The sequence below is a fragment of the Pogoniulus pusillus genome, chromosome 21, assembly GCF_015220805.1.
Source record: "Pogoniulus pusillus isolate bPogPus1 chromosome 21, bPogPus1.pri, whole genome shotgun sequence".
Classification (NCBI taxonomy): domain Eukaryota; kingdom Metazoa; phylum Chordata; class Aves; order Piciformes; family Lybiidae; genus Pogoniulus; species Pogoniulus pusillus.
This window is the reverse complement of record NC_087284.1, coordinates 7,206,144-7,218,549: the sequence shown is the minus strand read 5'-3', so window position 1 is coordinate 7,218,549 and position 12,406 is coordinate 7,206,144. Positions and strand designations below refer to the sequence as shown.

Genomic DNA, 12,406 nt, shown 5'->3' with positions numbered 1-12,406 from the left:
CACTGGACACCTCCTAATATTTGCTCTTTGTGCTGTCATAGCTGTTTTCTAGGGTAGCACACAATATAACCTGTGTCTTTAGCAACTGCACACTGGACAAGTGGGAAATAAAATTAACTGTGGCAAATCATTGAGGATCAAAGTCTCCATAACCAATTTGCATTCTCTTCACACTCAGCAACAAAACTTAGCACAATGATAAATCTCTTTTTGCTGCTTTTCAAAGGTCTTTTAGTAGGCTAATAAAACATTTTTCAAATAGGTTGCATGGTTCTGTATTTGGAATTTTTTTTCATGAAAAGACTGAATTTAATTTCTTTTACTTGGCTTTTTACATGCAATAAAAATGTTAGAGGTAGAAAATGCAAGCAATATGTAATAGTATGTGTTAAAATACTATCCAGATTCTCCTTTCAAAGGACTGTCAACAGTACTGCATATATGACTAATATTCATTCATTCAGGCTGCACAAACAAATTTTGGTGTTTTTTTTTTCCTAGCACACCACTTAGTGATTTTTTTTTAAAGCATATCTTAGTCTAACAGCTTGACAGCTGACTCTAATAAATGCCCTTATTGAAGATCACTCTGTCTAAGTCCAACTGTCATCTCCCTGACAAGGCACTCATCTGAAAACACTGAAGCATGCAGAAATGCCAAGAGTATTTGCCTTCATGGGATCTGGAGCACCACAAGGTCTTCCCAAAGAAAGGTCTTTCAGCATAAGAGCCACATGAAAGATACCCTGAGAAAAAACTATTAGGGATTGTGGACTTAAACTCCCCCAAAATCCCAGGACCCAGAAAGCATTTTTTTTTTCAGGAAGCAAGCAAGAGCACAAGCACAACAGTTACATTTGCACCGTGCAACACGCAGAGAGATAGAAGGCAGGATATGTAAGGTGGAAAAACTTGCTGGTCTAGATATAGACACACCTAGAACACATCCTAGGTGCTAGTCTTTTGGATACCTGCAAATACAACAGGTATTTTGGAGTGAACAGAAGTACCCTTTGCCTCTACTTCTATTCCCTATAGCATCATCATGACACATTGCAGATCTGTGCTCAAAATCCCTGTCTTTATATCTCTACAATATTCTGGATGACTTGAACAATTAAAAATATCACTTGTGAGTTTTAAAATGCTATCAGTAAGGAATGGGAGAACAAAGGACTGGACCATATCCTATCCAGCCAACAAATGGTCCAACATTTAGGAACAAGTTCTTAACTGTGAGGGTAGTGGAACATAGGAACAGGTTGCTCAGAGAGGTGGTTGAGGCCTCACCTCTGATGATATTCAAGGTGAGGCTTGACGTGGCTCTGGGCAACCTGATCTAGTTGAGGATGCCCCTGCTTACTGCAGAGGGGGTTGGACTAGGTGACCTTTGGAGGTTACTTCCAACCCAAACCATTGTATGATTTTATGTTCTTTTTGAAAGTGGACATTGAGACAGCTCACGTCCTACATTACACTGAAGGATTATTGCTCCTGACTATCACGTGTTGCAGCTTTGATATACTTGACCCTCTGGGTGTAAATGGCCCTCCTTTCTCAGTGAGTGTTCTAGAAAAGCTATGGCTTTCAGAACCAATACCTCTACCCACACCCACCCCCAGGCCAAACCACACATGACATTGAATTTACTTTTCTCAAATCGTATGGCCATTTCATACCTTCTTATGATTCCTCCATTCTTTTTTGGCACAACCAACTGAGTAGTAAAAAGGTTGCTAGCTAAGAGTCTAAGTATCATAGTCTCTGTTGTACAGTCAGAGCTCGAAACCAGGGATGAGTTGCCAGCTGCACCACTCATTCTTTGCTGTATGCCTCAAGCCAAGACTGCTCTGAATGTCTGTGATAATCACTGAAGTAACAGTGAGGAGAGGCAGAAACTAGAGATGGAGTCAGTCAGGAAATGCCAGCAATTTTCAAGTTTCATATATTTCACAGTGAAACTGGTACCTGTATGGAAATTATGAGATACATGAGATACCAGGGACTGGATAGTAAGTACCTCTCCACTGGATTAAAAAGCTCAGACCTAGGCCAAATCTGTCATTCTTTGGTAGTTGTTTTGTGCTCTAATAAAGTGAATTGGTAGGTTTCTTCAGCTTTTGGAGCAAAGGGATCAGTTTGTTTAAAGTACTATTAAAGAACTTTCTTTGGTGGTCTAAGGAGAGACATCAAAGGTTAAGCTAAATCAGGAAGCAACTGGATATTAAGAAAGTGCTTTTAATTTTTTTTACATAGACATTTCAGACTATAATTCTTAACTGAAATGTATTACTACTTCCTTCTATTTAGGTAACTGTCTGATTGTGATTCAAAATCTTCCTTGGAATACTGAAAATGAATATATTGTTTCCCTTTGCTATCTTGGTCTATCATGTTTACAGAAGTTTAGTTCTGGGTCACATATCGTTCCTAACAAAAGAAGCCTACTGCAGACACCCAGAATAGGGAGCTGAGTGAGGTGCTTGAGATTGGAGATTGTGAGACTTTGGAGAAGATGACATATAGGATTTTTTTCCCTTTCATTTGGCTGTTGTTTTATTTTGGTTTGCTTTGTTTTTTTCTTTTGCAGAAATTATCATTCTCGAGAGAAGGGCAGTTCATATATACAAAGTTTAAGTTTATAATTAAAAATGTCCTTTTACATTTCTTTATCTCACAAGAGTCTAACAAAATACTTCCAATTACAGTGATTTCAAGTTGCTCTATTCAGGCCACATGCAACCAGAATGTTGTGTCTTGTCAGACTTGAATAGTCTCCCTTCTTTCACTTGAAGTCTTGTGCCACAGTTTATGTATCTGGATACCAATAACCTGATCATGGACACACTGACAGACCTCTGTTCAGTGAGGAAATCTGTTCAGAAAATAAAATTTGAAGGGAAAGGCTTCTATGTTCTCAGATACAGAATCATAAAATGGTTTGGGTTGGAAGGGACTTCCAAAAGTCATCTAGTCCAACCCCTCTGCAGAAAGCAGAGACATCCTCCACTAGATCAGGTTGCTCAAAGCCTTGCCAAGTCTGATTTTCAATATCACCAGGGATGGGGCCTCAACTACCACCTCCCTGGGCAATCTGTTGCAGACTTCACCACCCTCATGGTAAAGAACTTGTTCCTAATATCCAACCTAAATCTACTCTTCTCTAATTTAAAACCTTTTCCCCTCATCTTATCATTACAGGCCTTTGGAAACAGTCCCTCTGCAGCTTTCTTGTAGGCCTCCTTCAGATACTGGAAGGCTGCCATTAGATCTCCCCTGAGCTGTCCAGAACACAAATAATTCCCTGAGAGTTAGATTTAAGAGTTTGACAAAACAAACCTTTGTTTTTAGATTCACCAGTGACAAAGCTTTTTCTTGGCCTCACAAACACTTTCTTTTAAATAAGAGAGCACCACTGTCAATCAGTCAGGAAAAGTGACTCTCGGATCCCTTTTTTTATTGTAACTTCTATTATGTTTTTAAATGCAAGTCTGTGCCCACTTGCTCTTTCTTTTCTTACCCATTTGTTACTGGAGGCAGCCATCAAATTCTGCTCCAATTTACAAATAGCTTTGCACCTTTGATAAATTACAGCATCTGTAAGAAAACCTGTCATTGCTTTAAAGCACTAATGTCTGTGTCTTGAGACACTGCCTTTCTGTTTTGCTTATCTAAAGAAGACCTACACTATGTGCTTGGAAGCAAAATGTCCCTTTACCTTTCTTTATCTTGTGAGAGTCTAACAAAATACTTCCAATTACAGTAATTTCAAGTTGTTCTGCTCAGGCCATATGGAACCAGAATACAGAGTCTTTGCAAGAGTATGTTGTTCCTTCCTATTTGAGCAGTCTTCCTCCATTCCAGGAAGGCAAATACTGCAATTGTCTTGCACCATGTAATGTCAGGTTGTTTATATGACTAAAATCCCTGTTAGCTCTAAGAAAACAACACCATTGGAGATAAAGCCTTGTATAGAAAGAACAGCCACAGCTTTTGAGAAGAAGTACCTTACCATGGCTAACAATAGTTGCATTTTTTGAAGACTTGGTGGCTTGTTTTTTGTCAGGGAAAAGCAAGCTAGTCACCTGCAACAGCACCATCTGCTGGTCTGTAGCATTTGGGAAAACTTGAGAGCCCCTGTCTGAAAATCCTACTGCTCATCAGGAGCACCATTTGCACACAGTTATTTGTAGAGAGCTGCAAGCGTGCATGGAAAATTCTGAGCTACATACAAAGCAGCTCATTCGAGTTCATAATGATTTGCTTTTTGTAGAGAGGGACCAAGAGTTGGCAGGAGTGCAAGTTTCTTTTAATACAAGGCTGTAAGCTCTAAAATAGGAGTGACTGTCTCCTGCTTGTGTTTCACCTTAGCTTAAGATTAAAAAATAAGGAGTTTAAAGTATTGTCTGAGATGCATGCAATTTGTCTGGGAGGGTATTTGGACAATATAACTTCTTTTCCCTTGAAATGGAAGGTACATACTATGTAAATAAAGATTAGCTCACACTTTAGATTTCATTTCCATTGACTAAACTCAAATTACATTTTCAAGACTGAGTAATAAAACCCAAACTCAGACTGAGTATAATAAATGTGACAGAAAAATTGGCAAATAAAAAGAAAGAAGTGAAAACTTTGGACATGCTCCAGGTATGAAGATAGGTAGCACAAAGAATGGTCATGAGGATGATCAGAGCACTGGAGCACCTCTCATACAAAGACAGCCTGAGAGTGCTGGGCTTTTTCAGTCTGGAGAGCAGAAGACTCTGAGGAGCCCTCATTGTGTTCTTCCAGTATCTGAAGGGGACCTACAAGAAAGCTGGGGAGGCACTTTTTAGGATGTCAGGTGGTGATATCACTAAGGAGAATGGAGCAAAACTAGAAGTGGGTAGATTCAGATTGGATGTTAGGAAGAAGTTCTTCACCAGGAGAGTGGTGAGACACTGGAACAGGTTGCCCAGGGAGATGGTAGAAGCCACATCCCGCAAAGTCTTTAAGGTCAGGCTGGACGTGGCTCTGAGCAACCTGATCTAGTGTGAGGTGTCCCTGCTCATGGCAGTGGTGTTGGAACTGGATGACCTTTGTGGTCCCTTCCAACCCTGTCAATCCTATGATTTTCACCATCCTTAAAAATAACACAGAGAAGGATGGTGGATTGTCTTCAGACCAATTGCATTGCTTCTCAGCAGCTCCTACAGTTAAATGGGGGGTACCAAACACAGGATGTCCACATTTCAAACAGCAAAATATAATATATAAAGACACTGAAAAGTAAAATAGTTTGCAAATAAGGCTAGGTTGCAAATATAACTGGTTAATATAGGCTCAGCCTACATCAACCAGTTTGGTTATCAAGCAGTGCTGTTGATAACAGGATCCTTTATACTTTTTTGCAACAAAACTAACTCATTAGCATTGGCTCTTCTACCAATACTCAAGCTGCTTCCTTCTGGAAATTCTCACAAAAAGAGTTTTCCCACAGGACTTGCAGCATTTCCCAGATTGTGTCGGATAACCCCCAGAACAGTCTGTTGGTCTGTTACTGAATTTTGGGTTCTTGCACAGAATGGAGCTGAATGATGAGTTTCTGACAATTACTTACTCAGTAGAAATGTCAGTCCTATGGGTGAAGTTGAATAGTATAGCAAAGTTTACCCAAAATGTGGCAGAAATGGGGAAAGTTTGTTCTGAAACAATTGTTTTTCACACACCAGTAATAAAAGGCAAGGAAAAGAAGGATTAGCTACATCAAATTAGAACTGATGACAAAGGGCAAGGAAGCAACCTCCAGAAGGTCTCCAAGGAAACCACTGGCAGAACCAGAAACTGAGGCCAACCTCATAGTGTCACACTCCAGTTGCTATTAGTTAGACTCTTGAAAAGGTCACCAATCTGCTTCGGAGCCTAAATGTTTCTATAATAGAGTATGTAAGAAAAATATGCTGGATTCTTATTAGTAGATGACAGGATTACAATAAAATCCTAGCAAAAAGCACTGATACATGCTGACCTATGTGCCAAACAGGAACCAGATGTTCTAAGTTTGCCTTTGTATTACCAATGATTTGAACTCAATCGCCACTTGCCCAAAACTTGGACCACCCAAATCCGTGGAGGGATTTTGCATGCGTGAAGGTCCTGCAACTTTTGATGTCTTTCCATTTGTTAGGAACCCACCTCTGTTCACTGTTACAACATGTAGTGCCCTTCTAGCACTTCAACAAATTTCTTCAGAGAACAGTAACACAAGAGGACTATTCTACAGGCCAATTTAAAAAAGAATGTGTTACATTCAAATGTGGAACTGCAGCTTTTCTCAGAGACATGTAGTTCTGAGCACAATTTCAGAAGTAATTATGTTAACTTTACCTTATTTCTCTAAATACATTCAGGTAGAGTTTTTAATCAAAACATAAGAAGACAAGTTTGAACAGTCAACATTGTCATCAAGATTGTAATTTGAGAGATCCATGCTCAAGTTCACACTGTTATTACTACTGAAATAACTTTTCCAGCCCGGTCAGAGCAGAATGCCATGTACATTTTGGACTGCTGGGAAAAAAAGGAGAAAACTGAACAAAAGTGTTTCCTTTACATCATAACAACCAAATAACAGATCCTAGCACATGGGCATGATGATACAAAGTGGAGCAACTATAGCAGTCAATTTTAAGAGTGATGCTGAAATCTCATCCTTTAGCCAAGCAGGATGCTCAAATGATTCAAGCAAATCTGAAATATCCTTCTGCTTCCTTGTATTTCTTTCCATAAAGACACGAAAGAAGCTCATTTAAATGAAAATCAGACGAAAGCCAATGCTATAAACAAAGCACAATTTAGTGCACATTCTGTGGTTCTATAAAGGCTGTAGTAACAGGACGAGGCCAATGGCTTCAAACTAGAGAAGAGCAGATTTAGGTCGGATGTTAGGAGCAAAATTTTTACCATGAGGGTAGTGGAACATTGGAACAGGTTGTTCAAGGAGATGGCTGGGGCCCCATCCCTGGAGATACTCAAAGTGATGCTCCAGAGGGCTCTGGGCACCCTGATCTAATTGTGGATGCCCCCTGCTGACTGCAGAGGGGGTTGGACTAGGTGGCTTTTGGGGGTCTCTTCCAACCCAGACCATTCTGTGATTTTTCCCTGCCTGTCTGATTTTATGTAGTAGTTATGGTGATTTCATAAACAGAGATATGCATATGTACATTTGCTAACATTTTTTTGTTCACTTTTCTTCATTTCTTCCAATTGTCCTAAAAGATGCCTTGGTCCATGTCACTCTTCTTATAATGTAAAGCATCTTCAAGGAGAAAAATAAAGAACTGCTGTACCTAAATGACTCACAGCATAGCTTTTTTTGGTAATTTGTTTAGGTTCACTGAGAATAAGCCTTAATAATTTAAATCATTAAGCTGTAACAACATACTATTTAGACTGCCAGCCTAACAGCCAGGAATGTGTTAAACAACAGATTAGAAAACCATTCTTGTGATATTTCTACCCTATTCAAAAAAAGTCTTGCTATCAGCATAAAGAAACACTCTGTTCCTTTATTCAGTGCCACTGTGCAGTTTATTTTATGTGACACATATTTCATTCTACGTAAACTAGTTACAACACTGCCTGTAAAAGAAATCAATCTCATCAACGCAGAGGGGGCAATTTTTTCATCTCCAGTTTGACAGGAAAGGGTACTGCAAAATGAATTACCGGAGGAAAGATGTGAGGATTACTTCTAAGTACTTGCTAACATGTTCCTTCTAGATATCTTTTGGCACAGTTTCACTGGCAACGGACTCAAGCTTTACTCAAGAAGTGTTTACAGAGGATCAATAGTTAAGTGTAAAAGATTTTATCACAGCACCCTGAATCAAGTTCATAGCATTGCTGGCCCTACCATATGTAATAGGTTACCTATAGGTGCTTGTAAAGCATTAACAAATGAAGATATTTAAATAGGATTTTTTCATCCTTTTTTTTTTTCTTTTTAAGCAAAGAAAGACTGTTGTAAGATGATTATGATGTTGAGATGAGGAATAGCTACATGCGTCAATGAGCAATCTTTGGCGTGAAAAAGTGAACTCTGAACTACAAGGGACTTCCAAAATTCCTAACATACTAACTCTTCATGCAAACTACATGTTACTCCCTGTAATATGACTGACTTCTTTGCCTACACTGCAATTGGAAAATAGAGCCTTTGGTAGTTATATGTTGCAAAAGTACAGCACAAAAGTGCATCTATAAAGGTACATCATTGTTTCCTCAATACATGGTTTCCTTCTCTGATATGTTAACAGAGGCAAAGGCAGCTTCATGCTCTCATGTATGCATGTACGTCCATGTGTAAACACATGCACATAGGTATTTCTTGTATCATCCAGAAAAATCCCTATATCCTTTGGGCATCTGAAATGTTCTAGTATAATGGATGAAGGCATTAGAGAAAGTCTTTAAGCTTGGTATCATTTAATAGAAATCTTTGCATGTTCCACTTAAATGGCTCTATCTGTTCTGTTTCTGTTGTTGGGGTTGCTAACACAGAGAATAAGAAGTACCTCTGAGTAAAAACCTTATTAACATCTATTCAGTGAATTTAATTCTTTCTGGAATACTGCCACCAATTACTTTTTTTGGCATGCTGGCTTACATAGTATTTTATAACAGCAGTTGCCATGTGTACGCACCATCAGAATTACCCTAATTGGCTGAGTATTTTGGAAGGCTCTGCCTGTCTCAGACCTGAGGTCACACAAAGTAGAGAAATGAGATGGAAAAAAAAAAGAAAAAGTAGAGCTTTATATCAGTGTTACTGATAGGAATGAGGGTTTTGTTTCCCTTCTCTCTCTGCTGTTTCCCTTCTCTGCCATGTTTCAATCCTAGAGGTTTCTGTTTAATTTAATTGCAAGGAAAATAAAAGGCTCAACATGGAATGTTCTCAATGGTCTTGTAGCGAATGATCCAGCAAAAGTAATGTGAGAGATACTTTTGTGGAGTTTTAGACATTAGGTACTCACTTCACACATGAAGCACCCAGGAACAGGTGTTTTTATTGCTCTAGTGAGACCAATGCAGCTAAGACTACTTCCATTCAGGAGGGGTCACTTCTGTCATAATTATTAGTCCAGGCCATCAGGGAAATTGTCAAGAGCAGACATTGTACAGGGAAGAAACAATAATGTACAACTGTGGACTAAGGAGGAAGCTTAGTGCAATTGTGGACTAAGGACTACTGAGGAAGCTTTTCTTTAGCCTAAATGTCTAATGACTGGAGTGTGGCCTAGTGTTTCTAGCCTTAATTTATATTGATTTTGTGACTTTTCAATTTGCTAAGCATAGATATTCTTGTTGTCTATGAATATATCAGGCTCTGATCTAAAAGATAACTTGTGGAACAAATAATCTCAAGCTATTGATAAACTGTGTATACGTTAATTTCCTTTCTATTCATTCAGAAGGGGTTATCTTTCAATCTGTCACATCAAGTTAATAGAAAAGTTGATTTTGTTTGCTTTTCTACAGCATAAATTACTTTGCAAACTCCTGTATTTACTTCCTATTGTCCTTTCATTGATCTTATAAATGTAAATTTTTATTTCTCTTTAAATGCTACTTGATTTTGCTAAGTGTATATATAGAAGAATGCCCAATGTGCACATTCAAAAGCAGGTAGAACACTGAGATCTATCTTGAAAAGCATCATCAGAACAAGATGCAAACAAAGCAAAACATTTTTTCTTATTAATATTATTGTGAATTACTTTTATAAAATGTCATCAGTCTACATGTCCAGTTTAAAAAAAAAAACCCTTTGAATCTTAGTTCAAAGTGTGTCAAATAGTTATTACAAACAAAATTACCCATCAAAGATTTTCAGTTTTCACAACCCACTGTTTCTAATGTGAATTGCTTTCAACAATGAAATTGAGCTTGTGTTTGTTGTTTTCCAATGTTAAATGGAGATAGCTTTTGTAGGTGTTGTAGGTTAAGGGAAATTAAGAGTTAACTGGTATAACTACAGAGACAAGCCCTTCAGAGAGACTAGAAAGTCTAGGGGGAGGACACAGGACGTTGCATTTGTTTATTCTGTTTTCCTTTCCTGTATCTCCCTATGTGAGGGGCAGACTATCCACCCTCTTGCTCGCTCTGCCCCTCCTCTCCTCTCCCAGTGCATGCAGTGGCTGGCATCTCTGGTTCATGGGGGACTTCACGTCTTTGGTTGGCAACCTGATTTCTAGCTATGCCACTGGGTTGCAGGGGGCAGGCATTGAGGCTTGGTTGCCCTGTCTTGATCACAGGGACAGTTTGGTCTGCTCCTGGGCCTACTGAGGCTGAGAGTAAGGGATACATTTGGGCTGGTGGAGGCCTGCTGAGGCTTGGTAGGCCCAGGGGGAGAACTGGGGCGAGGCACATTGATTCGTATATTATATTCCTTTTCCCTCAATAGCTTTTGTGTTTCTGTTTCCATTTGTAAACAGCATTCACATTTGACCTGCAGTTCTGTCAGAATGTATTCATCACACTCCTTTGGGACAAAACATCTTCCTGTCCTTTAGCCCTGGGCAGCTTGTGGCTCAGAGCATGGACAATAGGTGTGAAGGCCATTACAAAGACTAAGACCACTTAGGAATTTATGAAAACAGAAATTAACTGCAATTGTTTATTTCAACAGTCAGTAGCTATAAAAGAGACAAGTTTGTGTCTTTTTGATGCTGGGTACCATAGAGTGCAGTGAAGGCTGCGAAGTGAATTGTAAGCAGGCACCTAACTCATACCCAAGCTATATTTTGTTTATATATATTTTTTGGCTTGTTACTTAGCTTTTGGAATACCATAAGTCTGAGAAATACACTCCTGAGCATTGAATGAATAGTAAAAAAACAATGCTTGTCCCAAAGTGCTCACGGAATAAAACAGCTCACAAGCAAAAGTTTTGCCTGAGAAACTAAAATAAGGATACTGAAGTACTAAGAAAAAAAAAATCTTCTCATTCAGTCAATTGAAATGCAAATAGTTTTAGGGCAGAGATCACTAGGAAAAAGAAAGAAAAGCTAGAAAACAATATAGTCTAGTAGAAATTGTAAATTCAGACACACATAGACTACACTCACTATTCTCAGTGAGAGCTGTCTGCCTCTTGCAAAGAGCAAAGTTCATCTTTAGCAACTTAGGCACAGCTCCTAAGTGATGCTTTGTATGTTGTACAAAGCTTACATTATTCCTGGGCTGACAAAAATAACAGACAAGATTCTTCCCTGCCCTCCTTGGCTTTTTGCCATTACACCCATTACTGAAACAAATTGCCCAATCCTCATTATAAGGATGAGGTCATGTCTTGTCGCGGAGTTCTGAGGCTAATTTTATGAGTGAATGAGGAATGTATAGCTCACTTAGGCATGTTCCAAAATCAAGCAAAATCAGAGGGACTGCAATGAATGCTGGACTAAGCCCTGCATCTTATACTGGTTAGAAGAAAAAGATACACTCTTTTACCCCATAGCTAAAAGCAGCATTGAATGCCTTAATTATTACAAGCAGAGAATAAAAGATGGTACATAAGGAGCACAGAAATCAGAGAGCAGAAAGTATTATTTAATTTTATGATAGGCCTCTGTGAGGCCTCTATACTTGCTAATATTACAAAATAATGAAGCATTTTCAAATTAAAGATCAATTAAAAATAAAGCCTTTAGGGAATGTTTTCAAATACACGAGGAGCTGAAAGTCCAATTAAATTCTCCAGCCACAGATAATAACGTTCTTTGCTTTCAGTTGCAGCAAGAGGAAAAATCTTTCTGTCCTAGAAACAATTCTAAACAGACATAAAATATGATGTAATATTTTATATATCAGTGAATCAGTAAAAAAGATGCTAAGATCTGGGAATTTACCTGATATTCCTAACAAAAGAACAAATAACAGTAACAATAACAAACTCAAAGAAGTAGTCTGAAAGAGAGCTATTAAAAAGTTTCCCAGAAAGACCTGGAAGGTAGTTATTGGAAAAATGGAGTTATAAACTCAAATCCAAATAAATATTTGGATTCTACTTCTGATATGTTCTCTCTGTGCTGATACTGAAAAAGATAAAGTTCTCAGTGAAAAACTGTGGCTGGTTGTTGAGCCTGTCTATTGTCTATTTTCCAATGTCTCATCTACAAGAGATCAAATAAACATTACATGGCACCTGCATTCAGTGTAGACATATGTCCAGAATTTTCTGCTATTTTTTACAAAGTACAAATTTAGCTGGAAACACTGCCAGGTACTTTGGTCAAGACTAAAGCTGACATAGACCTGATGGAGCAGGTCCAGAAGAGGGCGATGAAAATGATCAGGGGGTTGGAGCACCTCTACTATGAGGACAGGCTGAGGGAGCTGGGAGCGTTCAGCCTGGAGAAAAGGA

General features: G+C 38.7%; 1 long non-coding RNA gene across 3 annotated transcripts in view; it reads right to left on the bottom strand.

The window, feature by feature from the left end:
• LOC135184767 (uncharacterized) overlaps positions 1 to 12,406 on the bottom strand; it is a 353,179-nt gene that overhangs the window by 10,053 nt on the left and 330,720 nt on the right. The window contains exon 8 of one of the 3 annotated variants that reach the window (XR_010306158.1): positions 2,514 to 2,875. The exons of the other annotated variants lie outside the window; for them this stretch is intronic. This is a non-coding gene — a long non-coding RNA (uncharacterized LOC135184767). Of the gene's footprint in view, positions 1 to 2,513; positions 2,876 to 12,406 lie in introns of those variants that run through there. 3 annotated transcript variants of the gene reach the window in all.